Source organism: Suricata suricatta, chromosome 9 (assembly GCF_006229205.1).
Source record: "Suricata suricatta isolate VVHF042 chromosome 9, meerkat_22Aug2017_6uvM2_HiC, whole genome shotgun sequence".
Taxonomy (NCBI): domain Eukaryota; kingdom Metazoa; phylum Chordata; class Mammalia; order Carnivora; family Herpestidae; genus Suricata; species Suricata suricatta.
Genome location: NC_043708.1, coordinates 39,371,187 through 39,384,355, shown reverse-complemented (window position 1 = coordinate 39,384,355; position 13,169 = coordinate 39,371,187). Strand labels below are relative to the sequence as shown.

The 13,169-nt window shown below is 42.6% G+C and overlaps 1 protein-coding gene across 2 annotated transcripts in view; it reads left to right on the top strand.

The window, feature by feature from the left end:
• Positions 1-13,169, top strand: part of DAAM1 (dishevelled associated activator of morphogenesis 1) — a 175,782-nt gene that overhangs the window by 56,698 nt on the left and 105,915 nt on the right. The window lies entirely within an intron of this gene.

Sequence of the window (13,169 nt, the reverse complement as noted above, 5' to 3'; positions counted from 1 at the left end):
GTTCATTATCCAAGTATGAAACCATAGGTTCCAAAAACTTAGATGCACGTGGAAATAATAGCCTCTCATTATTGAGCATCTGCCATGTGACAAGCATCTGGCTAAATTTTTGAACAGCTTTACAGCTATACTTCCAATTCTGGAAGGATTTCTATGCATTCACATATATAGGTGTGTGTGTCTTGTTACAAACAGTTCTAGTTTTAACATAAATGGTGATACATATGTCTTGCTATGCAACTTGATTTCTTTTTCTTTTTTTCCTCCTCTGAGTATGTTTAGCTCTTTCTCATGTCAATATTCATGGACCTAGGACTTTCTTTGAACCTGGGCATAGGATTCTGTAGCACTGGTTCTCACACTTACCTGCACATTGGAATTACCTGTGGAGTTTGGAAAAATATCCATGTCTGGGCCCCCAATCCCAGAGATTCTAATGTAACCGGTATGGAGTAAATAAAGCTTGGGCATCAGAGTATGAAAACCAGTGTCTTATACCACAGGAGCACAAACGTTATTAAAACATTCACCTATTGAAGGTCACTTAGACTGATTCTCTATTACAAGTGATGAATGGGTTTTCTATTACAGTGTTGTAGTGAACACTTTTGTTAACATATCTCTGTGCTCATGTGTATGTATATCTATAGGTTAATCCCTACATATAGAATCTAGGAATTCTTAGATGTGGGTCAAAGGGCCAGTACTTTAAGAACCACAATAGACCCTGCCATTTTGCATTCCACTGAGGCAAAACAATTGACTTTCTTATCCACAGGTCATTAGATTGCCCATTGGGGGGCTGAAGTTCTCCCCCACCTTGCCCCCATTAAGAAAAAATTTGTTCTAATTTTGGAAGGTTGTATAAGTGCTTATGGAGTTTCTCAACATGAAGGGAGATTGGGGAAATCCCACGTCAAAATTTTATTTCTCTTGATCCTTTTAGTGCTTTGTCTTTTGGAAATTGGTTTTATAGGCTGATGTGACAAAGTAATGCCTTCACTTCTAATCATTAGAGAGTATGTGTGTGTCTCATGAAGGCCTGGGGCAATTCTAACTGAAGAGCAACACCTATGAGAGCCACACAACATCCCAAACTGGAGGGGCCAGAATGCCTCTTTACTGCCTTATTTCTACACCTGAACTTGCATTCAATCGAAGCTTTTACCAGCATCTTTTCAAAAGCCTCTCTTGAAGGTTTATTATGTAAAATTTGTAGTTAGAATTTTATGAAGGGCAGGGTACTTCTTTCGAAGGGAGTTCCAGTTTTCATAATGTGACTCCGTCACCTGTCCTTATAGTTTCTGGGTGGCTTCTCCCTGCCTTGTCTCTCATGCGCAGGACTCATTAGTGACAGCCTGAGCATAGGTGTGGTGCTGGCCTGGCCCAAAATGAACCCCTCTGAGCAGCAGGTGTTGTGGAGAGACTCAGGATCTAGTAAACAACTCACCACACTGTAATTTTAAACCCAGGAATCACCACGGATTTAGCTTTCTATAAACATTTTTTACATTTGTAATGAAAATGGTGGCTGTGTCCACACATGTTTAGAATGACCTCTCTAAGGCAAAAGTATGAAAGCCTGTGGCCGTGGTTGCTGACAGTCACGTTGTCCAGCTTGGTGACGAATTCACAATGACTTTCTTGGATAGACAAGATGCCTTCAGATGTACAGAGTAGAATAATAAGTAGGTGAGGTCAGTGCCTGAGTAAACTGTGCAGGGGAATAGGGTCAGTATTGCCTGTGTCAGCGTCCTTGCAGTGACTCAGTTGGGTGTGCTATTTGGTAGTTCTTGTATAAGTGGGTTAAAATACTGACTCTATCCAATGCTTTAAAATATACAGGAAAAGCGGAGACTTTTTAAAGTGCCTTTTCCCACACAGCCCCTAAAACTCTCAGAGAATTTCCCACAATTTGCAGATAAGCTGACTAACCTGCAGGGTCCTTGATTTAGTGATGACAACTGCCCTGTAGAGATTAAACCAGCCTCATTCCAGGAATGTGTTCTGCTGATACACACAGGAATGTCAGAGAAAGGAATCTGGTTAACACATTTCTACCGAACAGTAGTTAACAAATATAAATCCCCCTTCCAATTTTCCAAGGTAGTTCTCTGTTCCCTTTGTAATGTGCACTTAAAAGCCGTTACACATTTAGAGAGGACTTTAGGGTCTTTCCTCCAGTTCCTCCAGGAAAGAAGTGGGTGAGCTGCTCTTTGAACCTGGGTCAGGCCTCCACGGCCGCCTGTGTCATGTTGTGTCTGTTCATTAGTTTTTCCCTCACAGAAAAGCACAGACATTTTCCATGAGAAGGATGGGGTTTCTTAATAGTTCCCAGAGAATGAGGCTAAGTTTAACCAAGAGAGTTTGTTCTGCGTGGTGTTTCATTTTCTCTTGCTGCATTTGTATGACTCTTGGCATGAAAGTAGTCAGAGCATGAACAGAAGAAGGTAATTAGTGAGTTTTAAATTTTCTTTCAGTAAACATGAACATATAAAGCCCTCCAGGCAAGGTTTTCTTTCTTTTCAGTCCAGGGGACTACAGTTTCCCAAGGGTGCCGGTGGATGTTATTCTCCATAAAGGCCTGCACACAAGTAAAAGTTGTACCTACTTGGCAATAATAAAACACCTTGATGATAAAATGTCGTTAGTTACAGTATTTGGGCAGGAATAAGATGAGCAACATCTGGTTTGGGAGCTCGAAGGGTTAGTAGCAATACTGACTTTTCCAAGGCACCCTGTCTCGGACCCTTGGAAGAGGGACTAAATATTACTTTGAGAGTGGCATTGTGCATCCTCAGCTCACAGTACCTCTGGTGTATCTTCTCTAAGTCATACTCAACTTCACTTGTAGATCTGGAAAGCACAGTTTTTCAAAGTAAGTATATAGATGCATTCAACCTCTTCTCTCTCAGGATTTGCCAGAATTATTTCAGCTGTGAGAAGGTTCCAAACAGCGAGTAGTAATCTACTTCTTTTAAGGCAGTGTCTTTTAACATCCCTTAAATTTTCTGTGTGGATTGCCCTGAAATGTTGGCTACTTGTTTGGGAAGATCTGAAACCTAACATCCCTGAAGTGTGATCATCCTGGAGGAGAGGCATTTCAAGAGGCCCCACATCTGTCTGCAGGGGTGAAGGCTCTGACTTCAGGGATTACTAAGGTAGGGTCAGGAGAGGACCACAGCACATAGGGCAGCTGTTGGTGGCCTGCAGTGTGCCCGCATTCTCCTCTGGTGACTGTGATGGCCTACTCTCCTATTCTTCCTGAACGAGCTGCTAGGTGATTCAGGAAAGTTTCTCATTTTACATGTTTGTTAAAGAACAAAACTCAGCCTCTTGGAAGAGTGAGAGCTTTGATGTGACAGAACTGGCCATTGAGTTGTAGCTTCCTATGTTTGGGTAACCCCTCCTTGAAATTTGTCCTTGCACTTCTAAGTGGATCCCTTAGAGACTGTGAAGATGGAAATCTAAAGGGGGGAAATGATTTGCATTTCTTTCAGCTTCAGCTTTAATTTGTTTATTGACTTAACTCACAGACTAGCAACAGGTCGGCAGGCCCAAGGGCACAGGCTGTCTGGCAAGGCTGTGCTTTCTTTGGTGGGGGCTCCAGTGACACTTTTGGTTTGGCTCTTCTCCCAGATGATTGAGACGAGATGTCCTGGCTTCCAGACTGGTTTCTGTCACGTGAACAACACAAACTTCCTAAGTTGAGAGCCGAGTTGTGTTGGCTTTAGAGATTATGTCTCAAACCCGTGGTTAAAGTACTGAGTCATGACAGAAGAGTCATTGCCAGCTTCTTAGGGTGAGGTCCCCTCCTTTGCTCTTTACACGAAGAGCAGGTGTTTTCTGGCAGGAGTCTATGACTTGGGCTTGGAAGAAAGAAATATGTGCTGGTTGAGGCCAGGTCTGGCTTGAGGATGTGCATGGACTTCCCTTGGGTTCCTTCCTCCCTTATCTAAGGAGGAAGTGAGGAAGGAATGGGACAAGTTCTGGCTTCCACTTTGCACCCCCCACCCCGCATTGATGCAGAGAGGACATTGATGCAGAGAGGAGTGTATTTTGTGTTCACTGCCCTGCTTTAAGGTGCCTATACTGTTTTCCTCATGCGCCAGGAAAGTCAGTGAGTTGAAGGGACTGACTGCAGCGTGAATTTCCAGGACCCACTTCCAGAAGTACCCTGTTTGAATATCCTTTTGGGACTTGAGCGTGTGGGAAGGGCTGGCCCTCCGCTGGACACACTGAGAGACGCCCTTTCCGTTTCCTGGTAGAGAGGATGTTGAAACTTGCGGGGAAAATACATCCCTTTTCAAACGTTTCTCCTACAACCTTTAGACTGTATCTCATGATTTTTTTTTAAAGCTCCAAATAGTACTTGGCATCTGGTGTGCTTGGGAAATGAAACCAGACATGAGGAATGTGAGAGGGGAGAGAGATGGCCAAGGGAAGAAGCAAAGCAGTTTTTTCTTTTCACATTCTTCTTGATAAGAGAATTTGGGTTAACATTATCATATTGTTGAAACCAAAACTGTGTGTCAGGGCCCATTGGAAAATTGCAAAATGTGGGATAAACTGCATCTCTGAAGACCGTAGGTAAACGGAGGGTTCCCTGACCATTCTCTTTAAAGTTGCTCTTACAGTATAATTTGTGTGTGTGTGTGTGTGTGTGTATGTGTGTGTGTGTGTGTGTGTCCCTCTTTCTATGTCTGTGACATTGTTTCAGAAATTCTGGAGACCATTTACAATGAAGGAACAATGACAATATTTTAGTATTGAAATTATAATTGGAGAATTAAATGTGAAATACTGTCTTGATTAAAAAAATAGAAGTGGGTCACGATACATATGCGAGTACATGCAGGAACTCTCAACTGTCTAATCTGTCTCTTGTAAGTTTTATTTATTAAAAAATATTTTTTAACATTTATTTTTTTTATTTAAAGATTTAAAAAAAATTTTTTTATTATTATTTTTTTAATGTTTTATTTATTTTTGATACAGAGTGAGACAGATCATGAGAGGGGGAGGGGCAGAGAGAGAAGGAGACACAGAAACGGAAGCAGGCTCCAGGCTCTGAGCTAGCTGTCAGCACAGAGCCCGATGCGGGGCTCGAACCCACAAATGTGAGATCTGACCTGAGCCGAAGTCGGAGACTTAACCGACTGAGCCACCCAGGCGCCCCAACATTTATTTATTTTTGAGAGATGGAGAGAGACAGTGTGATCAGGGGAGAGGCAGAGAGAGGGAGACACAGAATCTGAGGCAGACTCCAGGCTCTGAGCTGCCAGCACAGAGCCTGACACGGGGCTTGAACCCACGAACCGTGAGATCATGACCTGAGCTGAAGTCGGACGCTTAACCGACTAAGCCACCCAGGGTGCCCTCTTGTAAGTTTAAAAGCTTGTTTGTTATGCGCTCTGCACCTGTAACTTCTGCTATATAAAAGGAGGCTCATTGTCCATAGCCTGTCCATTCAGGAAGTGTTCTTTTAATGGTGTCCCTTGGTCTCTCTTGTGCCTCTGGTTGTTTTACTCCTACTCGTAGTGATATTTGGGACTCTCTACCACGCGTACTTTGGCTTGTTTCTGTGAGGCTGTCTTCTTAGTGGACTCTGTCTCTTTTCCTCCCAGACTTTTGGGGTTCAGTGTCCTTTGACTTCAGCCCTTCTGAGAGATGATGTGGGAAGTATGGAGCTCCCTATTTCTCCGCCATCTTGCCTCCTGGCTGTTCTCAACTGTCTAATCAAGTTGGCGGCTGGCAGGAGCCCATGGTCTGCCCTTGTCTCCCTTCCTCCAGTGTCTAAGCTGCTTCCCCTGTAACCACTCTGGTTAGAGGAGAACTTTGGTTTCTTAGCCAGTGAGCATATTTCTCAGTCTGGAAAGCCGTCTTACCAACGTGTGGCAAATGTCCCTGATGAAGCAATTAGAAAGATGTATGCATGGTGCAAATCTGTTTTGTCAACATGACTTTCAAGTTTCTCCCATTTATTAGGTACAGATTCTGTGCTGCTTTGTGGAAAACAAAGCTTAAGTATCACATATGTGCTGTGAACTTGGCATTATCAAAGGAGAGTGTTAAGGAGGGTTTTCTTGTGAACCGTAAGTTCTCCAGTGTTTTAGATCATCATGATCATCATCATCTGTATTCCCAAGAATTTGGCCCTCATTTTTTGACTGTTACCACGTTGAGAGTCTTGTTTGTTTTGTTGAAGAGCGGTACAAATGACTCTGACTTCGAGCTAGGCCACAGATGGATTAAATTTCTTATTCTTTGCTAAGCAGAATGCACCTGCTCCAGAATCTTAAGTAGCTTTTTAATTGCTTCCTTGTGCACGGCATAGCAATAGTCATCTGTAATGTTGTAGATGGATTGCATTTTGGATGTCGCAGAAGTGACTTCTTCCCCTCTGCATCAGTGCCAGAAGCTGAGATTAGAAGCTGTGTTCTGGTTGAGGGCCCAGCTGTCATGGTGGAATTAGTCGTTTCCCTCAGGCTGATCTGATTAAAAAGGGGCCAAGATGTGGAAACACAGGCCCCAGGTTTCAGTGACTGTGCATTTCCCCTTCACTGGACAGAGTTAGCAACTCCGCTGCTCCCTAAATGTAGGCTGTGATCTCCCTGAGTCTGGATTTTCTTCATCTGTGTCTATAGCACCTAATGCTGTGTCTGGCTTATTGAGGTTCAGCAATGATAGGTGAAGAAGTGAATACTTTCTCAGGCGAGGTGTTTATTGAATGTAAGGAATTGGGGAAAAGTCCAAAAGGTTCTATCAGTGGGTCGGTTTCTCATGGAGCTGACTCTTGAGGGTGGGTGGAAAAACCAAGCATGAGCTAATTAAGCCAGAAAGAAGCTCCTTGCTCTAGGGAAGCTGCAAATACCCAGAGGATGAAATCTGTTTGTGAGGCTACTGACAGCATCAGAAAGCTTGACAAGTAAGTGGCTAAGGAGCATGGGCGATCTGGTTGACTTTAAATGTCTTGGCATTTGTGAAAAACAGATCTGCAGGCAACTGTGGGAAGAACACCCAGTCACACAACCCTCAAGTTCAGAGATGAAACCATCTGTTCACTTAAGCATTTTATGCTTTTGCATTCAACAAACATGTATTGAGAATATACCATGTGCCAGGGACTGAATGCAACACCCTGCCTTCAGGATCTCATAGACTGGTGGGGGAAACAGACGTGAATTAAAAAAAAATCGAGACAGCCAAAAAATACTCATATATATATATAGTGCTTGGGGTATGGAAAGAAATGTGTGACCATCTCTGGGAAACCTAAAGCCCATTAAGACATGGAGTTGGTCTTGAATGGTCAGTGGAAGACAGGTTCATAAAGAAAAGAGCACCTTAGACTGAGGGAAGTGGATGTGTGGGCTCAGAAGTGTGACTTCTGTGAAGGTCTGATTAGTACCAGCACACTGTGGGGTTGGAGCACATGGGTGGGCAGTGTCCATGGTATTGGGAGACAAGGTTAGAAAATAAGGACCCAAGGACTAGGCCACAGAGGGTCTTATGGTCCAGCTGGGAAGCTGGACTGTATCCAAGAGACAACACAGAGCTGAATGACACAATCACATTTATGATGTGTCCAGAATAAACCTCAGACTTCTCACTCTGGTGTACAGGCCCTGGGGTCTGGGCCCCTCCCCTCTCCAGCTTCTTCTCTCATAACACTGCCATTACTCACTATGGCCCTGTAGGGCCCCAGCCACACTGGTTTTCTTTCCTGACTCACATGTGCCAAGTTGCCCACCTGCTCTGAGCTTCTGCACACACTCCTTCCACCTGGAATCATCTGCCTCCAACACTTTGCAGGACTGGTTCCACTCATCCATTAGGTCTCAGCTTAAATGCCCTCTCTCTGGAGAGCTTGTCCCTGATCACGCTATTGAAAGGCTCTGTCTCTTCCACCACCATCACCACCATTTTCTTTCACTTTCTCCGTGCATCCCCTGTAACAGTAACCAAAATTAATATAGTTTACTTGATATTTTTTTCATGCCTTTTCCAAAACAACTTTTCCAAAACTCCCCTAAAGAGTACTTCATCTCATTTTCATCCCTCTTTCCTCAGTGCCTAGCAGTGTTTGGCACATAATCACTCAATAAACTTTTTTTTTCCAGTTTATTTTTTAGTAATCTCTACACACATCATGGGGCTCGAATTTATGACCCCAAAATGAAGAGTCACGTGCTCTTCCAGCTGAGCCAGCCGGACACCTCAGTACTCAACAAGACTTTTGACTTAATGACCTAAATGATGAATATGATGGACTAGGGCAACTGTTGGTGACCTTCTGCCCATGAGCTTTCATGTGCACACCACCTATTTTTGTATGGTCTGTTAGCTCAAAATTTTTTTACATTTTTTTTTAATGTTTTATTTATTTTTGATACAGAGAGAGACAGAGCATGAGAGGGGGAGGGGCAGAGAGAGAAGGAGACACAGAATCTGAAGCAGGCTCCAGGCTGTGAGCTGGCTGTCAGCACAGAGCCCGACGCGGGGCCAAACCCACGAACGTGAGATCTGACCTGAGCCAAAGCCGGAGGCTTAACCGACTGAGCCACCCAGGCACCCCTACATTTTTAAATAATAGTTTTAAAAAGACTATTCTGTGACATGAGAAAGTTATATGAAATTCAAATTTCAGTGTCCATAGTGAGGTTTTATCGGCACACAGGCATGCCCATTTCTTATAGATGTTGGTGGCTGCTTTCATAATAAGTTGGCAAGGTTGACTAGTTATGATAGAGGCTTAAGAGTCCACAAAGCTAAAAATATTTACTATCTGGCCCTCAACAGAAAAGTTTTGTCAGTCTCTAAACTGGAGAATCATGGGTCTAGGAGAAGAGTTACAGAACTGTTGTAATCATTCAGATGAGAGATAAGGAGAGGCTGAATTAAGGTCATGGCCTTGAGGTTGGAGAGGGTGGGGATTGGATTCCGGATGGATTAAGCCCTCAGGTTCCCTGACCTCTGCCAAGCTTCCCTGCCCGCTTCCCACCAGTTAGGCTTCTTCCAGTCAACATCCCTTTACTTTCCCCAGCACAGCAAGTCTCTCTCCAACTTCTCTCTTCGTAACTTCCCCACTCCCTCCCAAGCCTCCCCTTAAGTCTGATATGTGGCATGAGGATCATAGAATAAAGCGATGTGTGTGATTGTGCTTAGTAAAATTACGTACACAGGCTGCTATTGGCATTGCTAATTAGTGAAGTCCTAGAGCAGTTAAGGAGGGCTGGCCAGAAGTGTGTACTGCCATTGTGGGTCATAGGATGATTACTTTTGCTTCTACTTTGGTCTGTATTTAGGAGACTAGGATCTTAACAGGTGAGTTCCAGGTATGTGTATTAAAATTGGCAGCCTGGGAGCGCCTGGGTGGCTTAGTTGGTTAAGCTGCTGACTTCGGCTCAGGTCATGATCTCGTGGTTCTGGAGCTGGAGCCCTGCGTTGGGCTCTGTGTTCACAGCTCAGAGCCTGGAGCCTGCTTCAGATTCAGTGTCTCTGTCTCTCTGTGGCCCTCTCCTGCTCACACTCTTACCTTTCTATCTCAAAAATAAATAAACATTAAAAAAAACGGCAGCCTGTTGGAAGTCTCAAAGCTTTGCCATCATCTACAGTTCAAGGATGGGTTTAATGGAGGACCTTGTATTTGGTGTCACACAGAGGAACCTGCATAAACACTTGGCCTTTGGGCTTTACTGACGCTTTTAAACACAAATCACCTGTCACAGGCAATATTCCAGTCCTTATTAAAATGATTTCAATTAGGTTCTTAAATGTAATAGACTCTATATCTTATCACCTACCTTAGAATCTAGCCAAGATCCTCTTTTATTTTTTTTATTTTTATTTTTTTGGTTTATAGAACTGCTGGCTTAAAAAAGACTTGGGAAATGCTTTGGTCTGATTTTTAGATCTCCATGTTTCCTGTGCACCCCTCCTCAATGTAGCCAGAATGTAATAAAACGGGTTTAAGTGAAACAACATATGAAGTACAAAAGTAAAGTTGCTCTCTATTTGTTTCCCAAATACTTTGGGCTCACTCCTGTGTGTATGAGGCACTAAGTGACACAAACCATGGGCACTTTTCCTTATGGGGTTACCTCTTCAATAGGGGAAGTAAGACCCAGACCACAAATTACTGTAAGTGTTGGCAGTGCCTCATGGGGGTCACAAAATGCTAAGAGGGCCCAGACCACATTCAGTGGGGTAGGTTAGCAAGACTGCCTGGAAATAAACTTGAAAGCTAAGCATGGGCCATATGACCTAAATGAGCTGGCTTTTGCCCGTTTTTTTTTTTTCCTTCCATCTTCCAGTAGTGTGAACACTGCCTCCTTACCCCCATACAGAGGTGTTCAGCCATGCAGACCTTGACAGTAATCCCTGAAAAATCTCCTCTGTTTACTGACAGTTGAGTGACAGGGTGTGCAGGACTCTGGCCTGACTGCGAGGGGGATATGGCTCCTGTCTTGAGGACATACATCAGAGGCAGGCATTAACAGTTATTTTTTAATGAACTAAGTCTGAACTCCCATCTCCTGGTGTACGTCAGTGGCATTGCTGCCCACCCATGCTGGTTAACAAAGAATACAAGAATTGCACTCGTAGAGAAATTCTTATAGCAATTTGCCATTGCCATTGCTGAAATAGTTGTACTATATTTTACAAAAATACATTTCTAACAGATTGGTGGGAAGTGAGTCGTCCTTAGCCTCAGATAGTTTGAGATACTGGTGTATAGATCACCATAACTTGGATATTTTTGATAAGAACATTTTAGCATACACATTCCCCTCCTTCCATCTGTCATATAAACAATCATATACTTTTTAAAAAATCTCATCTTCATTTGATTGTGAAAGTAGTATGTATTCATTGTGATAACAACTTGGAAAGTACAGAGAAGTTTTTTTTGGTTTTTCTTTTAAAGTGAGCCACACATTTGACACAAGCTTACTGTTGGCTCACATTGTGGTTCATTTTTCATATCCATTTTTCCTACTCATATGTACACTTGTTCTTAATAAATGAGACACTGTATACCTATTCTTTATCTTGCATATACAATTTGCATGTCATTAAATATTCTTTTAGAGAGGGCTGCTTGGTCATGTGTCAATGTTATGCCATAATTATCCTTTTCATATAGTCCTCTATTACTAGCACTTATTTTTTGCCCTTGTTTCTTAGTTATTAGATAATGCTTTGAAAATTGTTGTGACAGCATTTTTAATAGTATCTCAGGATATTTCATTGGAATATATTTCTAGAAGTAGAAATACTAAGTCAAAAGTATGACTGTTTCAAGACTTTGATAACTACCCTTCAGAAATGTTGAAACAAATTTCAGTTATCACCGGCAGTGGATGGGTGCTGTCAGGGTGGAGAGCATGTTGACAATGATAGAGGCAGAAGGAATGAGCAGACCCCTGGGATAGAAGATGAGAGGGGTGCGGGATGTGTGCAGGGCATGGAAAATGGTCTGTCGGCTCAAGTGGAAGACGCTTTCAATGAAATAGGAAAGACGGAGAAGTTGAGTTGATGGAGTACTGAGAGCCAATTTAGATTGGTATTGGAGAGGCTTTGGCGGGTTTTGATCAGGAAGATGAGAGCCCCAGGGTTTTGCTGTGGGAAGGCTGTGTTCTCCAGTCTGTGCCACACCGCCACTCGTCCCCTTCCCACCTTGTGCCTTTGCTGGCACTGTTTCCTCCTCCAAAATGCCCAGCTTTCCATAATCTATCTAAGCTCCACTCATCCATCAGGGACCATTCCTGGAGTCTCCCCTTTGCACTTCCTGCTTGATTACATAGGATTTACTGGTATAGTATACCATCTTACCTTTTTATAACTATTTGGTGTACTACTCTCCCCCACCAGATTATAATCTCCTAGTGACCCATTTTCTTTATGTATCCTTCAGTGCTTATAGTGCCTGCTATAGAGTAGGTATTAACACACATTTGCTAAAGGAATCCCAGGCACCGCACATGTTTCCTATGACACTGAATGAGTACACTTTAGGCCAGGAGATATACGTTTTAACAGTTGGGGATATTAGATGTCTTGGCCAAGTGTTATTCTGGAGCCAGTTGGATCATCACATAGGGTTACATGAGAGAGGCCCTGCTCTTAACATTTCCCTTCCCTCCCCATCCCGAAGACTTCTAGTCACTGACTTTTGGAGACCACTGTCCCTTAAGTTAGTAGGGATCTTGACTCCAGAAGTGTTTGTAAATCATAGTTATTTATGAAAACTTTTACTGGAATTTGTATTGTATGAGATTGTTTTTAAAAGGCCATTATGGCATCGTGTTGTACACATCATTCTTTGATTTGTTTCTTTTTACTTGACTGTATAACTTTGGAATTTTCCCAAGGCAATACGTATAATTGTAATTAAGAACCCTATAATTAAAAATGTATTTTTTAAAAATTTCTTTTAATGTTTATTTATTTTGACAGAGAGAGAGAAAGAGAAAGAGGAAGAGAGAGAGAAAAGAGTAGGGGAGGGAGAGAGAGACAGGGAGATGCAGAATTCAAAGCAGGCTCCAAGCTCTGAGCTGTCAGCATAGAGGCTGACACAGAGCTCGAACTCAGGAACTGCGATGCGAGATTATGACCTGAGCCAAAGTTGGATGCTTAACTGACTAAGCCACCCAGACTCCCCTAAAAATGTATTTTTATGGAAAAAATTAAATTCAAGAGGGTGCAAAATTGATAAAGAATAGTTCTCCAATCCCCTGTGTTTATTTTAGAGGTTACTGCTATTAGCTCTTTCTTATGTATATTCATAAAAACATATATCTGTTCTTTAAAACATGTAATCCTGTGATATATGCAGTATATCATAAGGTATCTTGAACGTGTTTCTATATCTACATATACAGATGCTGTGTTGTTTTTAAATGAGCACTTAGTATTCTGTGAATATACTATGACTATCGCTGTATTGGTGAACTCATTTGATCTTTTCTGTTTCGAAAACTCTGACTCCTCTAGCTCACATGAAATCACTCTTCCTTTGTTATGAATTTAAATTATTCAACATGATAAACATGAGCTGAATGCCTCCTTCCTTCCTGGCACTGTGCAGGGCACTAGGGCCAGTAAGTTGTTTGACAGTCAGTCTCTTCCCCTGACTTGAAGTTATTGCTGTCTAACAGGACAAT